This window comes from Oryzias melastigma, linkage group LG13 (genome assembly GCF_002922805.2).
Source record: "Oryzias melastigma strain HK-1 linkage group LG13, ASM292280v2, whole genome shotgun sequence".
Lineage (NCBI taxonomy): Eukaryota > Metazoa > Chordata > Actinopteri > Beloniformes > Adrianichthyidae > Oryzias > Oryzias melastigma.
This window is the reverse complement of record NC_050524.1, coordinates 21284168-21290038: the sequence shown is the minus strand read 5'-3', so window position 1 is coordinate 21290038 and position 5871 is coordinate 21284168. Positions and strand designations below refer to the sequence as shown.

Here is a 5871-nt window from a genome sequence, read left to right as displayed (position 1 = left end):
GACTTGTGGGAGGGGCTAAGCCTTATTTGGGAGGAAACTTTGGTCACATTAGTGGTAGTAGAATATTTACTGTATTTTGATTTTTCTTGAAAGTATTTTTTTCAATGCCAAGAAGAATTTCAACACAATCTGGAACTAATATCAAAGGACATTAGTGTGGACTTTCAACTGTTTTAGCTTCTGGATAAGACAAAAAAAATCAATGTATATCAATGTTACTTTTTAAGTTTATCAAAGACCTTAAAAGCATGAAATAAACCTGGAATTATCAATAAAACCAGTGATGGAACAGGAGAGGAGGACTGAAGGACAATAAATACTGAGCAGGTGCAGGAGGTGGACTGAAAAGGAAAAGAGGACGGAGACACAGAAGGGCCAAAAAGACCAACCTTTCATAGTGTTTCAAAGTCATAAATAGCTTAAGTGTTTTTTCGAGCAGCTTTCCTCAGATAGACATGTTTTCATACTAAAACCAGGTGGTTTGCATGCTTAGTGCAGCTGTAGATATAGTTTATGTGTTCATTACCTTTCTTGACAGCACTATGCTGTTTGATTCTTCCAGACCTAAAGGGGAAATTGCAGGGATTTAGTCAAAGGAGGTGAAACTGGATCCCGGACAGTTTATCTTCCCCGCTGTTTGTCCTCTGTGCGTAATTTAAGATGTCCTATTGTTGCGCGACAGACGCGTAAAAACACGCACACAGGAGGAGTGGTGAACCCTCAAAGACCACATGAACAAAGTGAGAAGATTATTTCTTGTTTCTCTGGTTCCAGACACACAAAAACCTTTATACAAGATCTTCCTGGAGAAACCTTTGCCCAAACTGATTTTTGGTGCACTTTTTTTTATTCTACTAGTCTACTATTCGTGCTCCTCACTCACTCACTGACGCGCGCACACACGCACACTTCCGGCAGGTTGCGCTAAAAGCGCGCATCTCTGCGGACTACCCGGCCCTCCTCCGTGCGGGTGAGCCTCTCGGCAGCAGCCGTGGAGCGGTGACCGGATCGGAGCGGCGCGCACGGCGGATGGACCGCACGGATCTCTGCCATGTTTGTAACCGCGACGACCGAACGCACGAGCGGGTGAGTCCTCTGGATGGATCCGCAGAGTGAGGCATGGTTTCAGGGGAGGGGAGGTGGATGCATCGGGCGCCGCGCGTCTGCGTGGGCAGCCTGTGCATTGTAGATCACTGGGGGGATTTTTCTGTGCGGTGCGTTGCGGGGCTGCTCTGCAGCTGTGCGTGAAGCGCTGTTGGCGTTCAGGGCCGGGGATGGTCGGGCTTGCAGCGCTGCGGCTCGGGCTGCACGGGACGCCTGAAAGGCCGCTTGCAGCCTGCGGGAGCTGTGGTGGAGTGGGAATCCAAGGCTGTGGAGCATGCGGCGTGTTATGGGGGATGGTGCGTTTAAGGTGTTCTTCAAGATGCAAATGACAGCCTCGGAGATGCTGGCTTTCATGAGAAAAGCCTGAAGATGCTAATTGGCTTGACTGCAGCTTCTCCGTGAATCACGTCTTCTCTCCGTGTAGTTTGTATTTCGGACACATCGCCTCCACAGCTGGACATCTAAAAATGACTGAATCCAGCGAGGGCCGCGCCTGTGTGAAGGTTTTGGACATACAAATGAAAAAATAAACCCGTCGTTTCTACAGGTGAAATCCCATGTGCAGCCCCCACCCGCAAACCCACACGTCCTCCTTTCTGCTTGCGCGCGTGCGTGTGGGTGTATACGTTAATGTACCTCAAAGGCAAACTGGAGCAGTGACGGGAGCTGCTGTGGTTTTCACATTAGAATGATGCCATCAGGTGAGCACCGGCAGCATCTACTGCAGGTTTAGAACTGTCTTTGGCTGCGTGTCAGATACTTCCTGCAAGTGTTGTCGCACCTCATCATCATCTACCCCTCTCTTCACACCACCCTCACATCCTCATTTAATACTTCCATGGGTTTATCCAGAAAGGAGAAGCTGCACAATTGAGGAGAAAAGGACAGGACAGCAATTGGAGCCAGGTCAGTTCACCAAATATCCACTAGGTGGTTTGTTCACATCTGACATGTATTGTGCATTTAAGAACATGTGGTTTCATGAACGCATTGTTCTCACAGCACTAAAAAAGCAGGGACAGGTGTTTGCTTCTTTAGATTTTTTACTGTTTACTAGCGAATGTCCGCCACCTTCTGTTGAAAGAGCCTTGTGTCAAATCTGAATTAATCCCCTACCCCTACATTTAACCCTCCAAATGGAGAATTATTTTAAAAAATGGTGTCTTTAAATTCAGATGACACTACAACTTGATGACATCATCAAAAGTTGCCAGTCAGCTACATCAGCAAAGCGCTTCAAGTGCTCTGAAACAACATCCCTTTAATAACTTTTTTTTAAAAGTCATTAACTACATTTAAATGTAGACGTCTGTGCTTTAGAGCACACTCACGTAAATAAAAGCGCTTTCTCTCCGCGGTACAGCTCGACATGATTTACCCTCACAGCGGAGGGCTCTGCATCCCTCTGGCACAGGTTAGCCCTTAGAAAAACTATTTGGGACAGCCCTACCTCTCCAAATGCCCCTACACTTGAAGGGGCAGAGAGAATCCGGAGAGATCCACGTTTTTTCTTTTTTGATATATGAAAGACTTGGTGTCATTAAATTCCAACCAAGCACAAATTTCTCCTCCATAATCAAATTTCAAATGGTTTCCTCTGCTGTGTTTTGAAAAAAAACGTTTTGCACACGTCACTACCAAATCTGAGTCCCTGATTGGTCAGAGTTCAGCTGGTTGAACTTTCAACACGCATTCAGTAAACACCCAGCTCGCATGTAGACCCAGAGACCGGACTTAAAAACTTGAAAAAGGCCACTTAAATCCAGAACTCCAAATTCTTTTGTTTGCATTAATAATTGTGTCTTTTTCATTCAGTCTCACATTGTGATTAAAAATATAACCAGTCAGTGATGTTTCATACATTTACTCTCCACATGCTGGATGAGAGAACAAGGAACTAAAAAAATGGTTCCTAGATTAAACTAAACTATGATTTAAAAGAATTCTGGACTATTGGTGCTGCTCCATTTTTTTCATCACACAATTAAAACCATCAACTTTAGGACAGAAATGGGAAGCACAGCTGGGAAGCTTGGAAGTGAACAAACAAGGATCCAAGGTACCGTACACTAGGTGAAACATTTTTTTTTTAGACGACTTGATTCACAGGAAGGCCACTAGCAGCTGCATGTTATGGCTTCACCTACTGTACGTGCACCTGGTCAAGCAGGTTGTTTTGGGGCTGCTGGAACAATCCGGAGCATTGAGGCTTACATGCCTAACTGCATCGTTGCATCAAGAATCCAGTCATACATTCAATAACATTTTTTTTATACTAAAGATTGCACATATAATGCAGTGTGTGCACAATAATGCAACATCCTGATTGGATCTCAGATTTTTTTTTTTTGGCATTCTGTACCAGAGTCTGGACTGTACATTCTGTCTCTCCATGCAGATGCCGTCCCTACAGACTCACTGTCTAGTGCCTATCTGACATTTTCTGTTTCGTGCTTCTTCTTCTTCACTTTCTGAGTCATATCGATCCTCTAGAGGTGATCAAAAATCCGCTTCTTGAATGCTCATTCAAAGAGGACTCTGATCGAGGCAGCGTTACTGTCATTGTGGTCAAAACGCGTGTTATAATAGACGTATGTCGGAAACACGCCGGAGGCTAGCGACAGACGATGAGGTGATATTTGCTGAACAGATCCACTTACTGCTGACTAAGCAAATGAAAGTGAAACACTTAAAATGCCCACAAGCTGTTATCAGTCTGGATAACTTCCAAGATGAGGACAAACGCGGCTACAGGTGTGGAGTGTGGAGATATGACTGTCAGCTTGTTCGGTTATCCATTGTGGACAAACGAATATGCAAGCATTCATAAGCAGTTTTGCTGAACCATATGATGATACATCTGCCTCTTTTGAAGTAATCAGATCAATAATTAGCTGATATGTTGAAAAACCATTCACAGCAGAGCACAGCATCACCAGATGTTCTGTTCTTCCATCACGGAGCACTTGCTCCACCTCCTCCCAGCCTCCTCTGAGACTTCCTCTGGAGGAGCATCGGAGTCGGAACAAATGTTACGCCGCTGCTGAACGGGCACTTCACAATGCACAGAGAAAAGAAGACACCTCAAAGGTGGAACAGAATGCCTCTATTATGAAAGGGATTCAGACTGTCTCTTCAGCCTAAGGGATCTCTACAGAGGACAGTTTTACACCCTTCCTGCTTATGCTGTACACTTGAAACAACTGTAAGTCATCCTGCAGTCAGGAACAATCGGGGAAAATTGTTGTGGTGACGTGTTTAAGGTGAGAGGAGGAGCACGAGAAGAACCACCTAAAAACAGAAGAGATACTGGTGGGCTTCAGGAAGACAGACGAGCCACGACTTCATCACAGATACAAGACCATAAATCCAGTTTGTTCAGTCGTACAAGTAAACCGGGGTGAGAACTTGGAATTACATGTCACGAGAGGTAATTTCTGGAGAAATGTCGGTTGTTTGTTGTCTGCAGGAACATGCTCTACATGTTCTGATTGATGGTGATGGCTTTCCGTACACTGTGGCTTGTTGGGAAAGCAGTTTGTGGAAGAAGGACTGTAGCAGGAAAGACAGGACAGAGTTACGGTCTCTGTAGGGAGGGGAGCTCTCTGGATGCAGCCGTGGAGCAGAGACTGGTAAAAAATACTGAGTGTTATAGTAAGTAATATAAACTGTACATCACCCCTTCAATCTACTGCATAAAGCATTGGCTGTATATGAGAACTGGACTGAGTGACCCCTCCCCCTTGGTGTTCCAAACAGGAAGTACCCACTGGCTCCAAGAAGCTAAAATCCCATAGACTTGAATAGAGAAATAAACAGCTATTACTCCGTCTTTCAGTTTACCATTCTTTTTTTCATCATGTTCCAAGTAAACGTCTATTTTTCAAATTTTTTTCTGTTGTTCAACTTATTCAAAATTTAAACTGACCAATCAGAAGCCTTAATGATAAGGAGGTGGAGCTTGCTGGCCCCACGTTCAACATTCAAAACGTTTGACAGATTGTCTGCAGCCTGCTATCAGTGGGTGTGGCCACTTGATATCCAACAAGCTCACTCCTGATTGGTGAGAGTGGTTGTCATAGAAACATTGACTCAGACCAATCGCTGCTTACCGACGTCATTTGCTTCCAGCAGGATGGTGTATTCCGTAAAGAAATGGCGACTGAATTGACTCCATTTGCTCAAAGAAAGACATTTTTATGGATGATATTGCACTCACTCAGGATGTAGATTTAAATATAAATGTATATATATAGATGGTTTAATTTATTTTTCTTTTTCTTTCTATTTTTCATCTTCATGTACGATCCCTCTGATTGGTTTTTGATGAAGCGTGGTGCCATACTATGATGAAAGATGTTCCTTCATTCTTTTCTCCTCAGCTCTGTTTGTATTATGATTGGATTTCAGTACGATTCAAGGGACTGCGATTCCGTTATCAAATGGTTATTAGTCCATTTGGAAATGATCTATTTTACAAAACATATTAGTAAAAATTTGTTTTCTTCACTGAGGTATACCGGAGCACTTCCACTCGCTTTTTTTCCAGAAGAATATCTGTTTATTTATCCTTGCAAACAAGATGAATTCTCTTCTATTATCCCTTAGAATATCCAAAGCAGTGGAATGAGCAATCGCTTATTTAGGCACAAAGCAATTCCCTGAACCAAAAATGATGAGATTTTCTTGGAAATGTAAACATGTTGACAGCTCAGCCACAAAGCTTTCAAACTTCAATTACCAGTTAACATAAAAGGCCGTCCTTTC

General features: G+C 43.7%; 1 protein-coding gene across 7 annotated transcripts in view; it reads left to right on the top strand.

The window, feature by feature from the left end:
* Positions 1-820: 820 nt before the first annotated feature.
* fat3a (FAT atypical cadherin 3a) overlaps positions 821-5871 on the top strand; it is a 69072-nt gene continuing 64021 nt past the window's right edge. For all 7 annotated transcript variants that reach the window (XM_024277735.2, XM_024277732.2, XM_024277731.2 and 4 more), the window contains exon 1: positions 821-1086. The gene's annotated coding sequence lies outside the window, so the exon portion shown is untranslated. The remainder of the gene's footprint in view (positions 1087-5871) is intronic.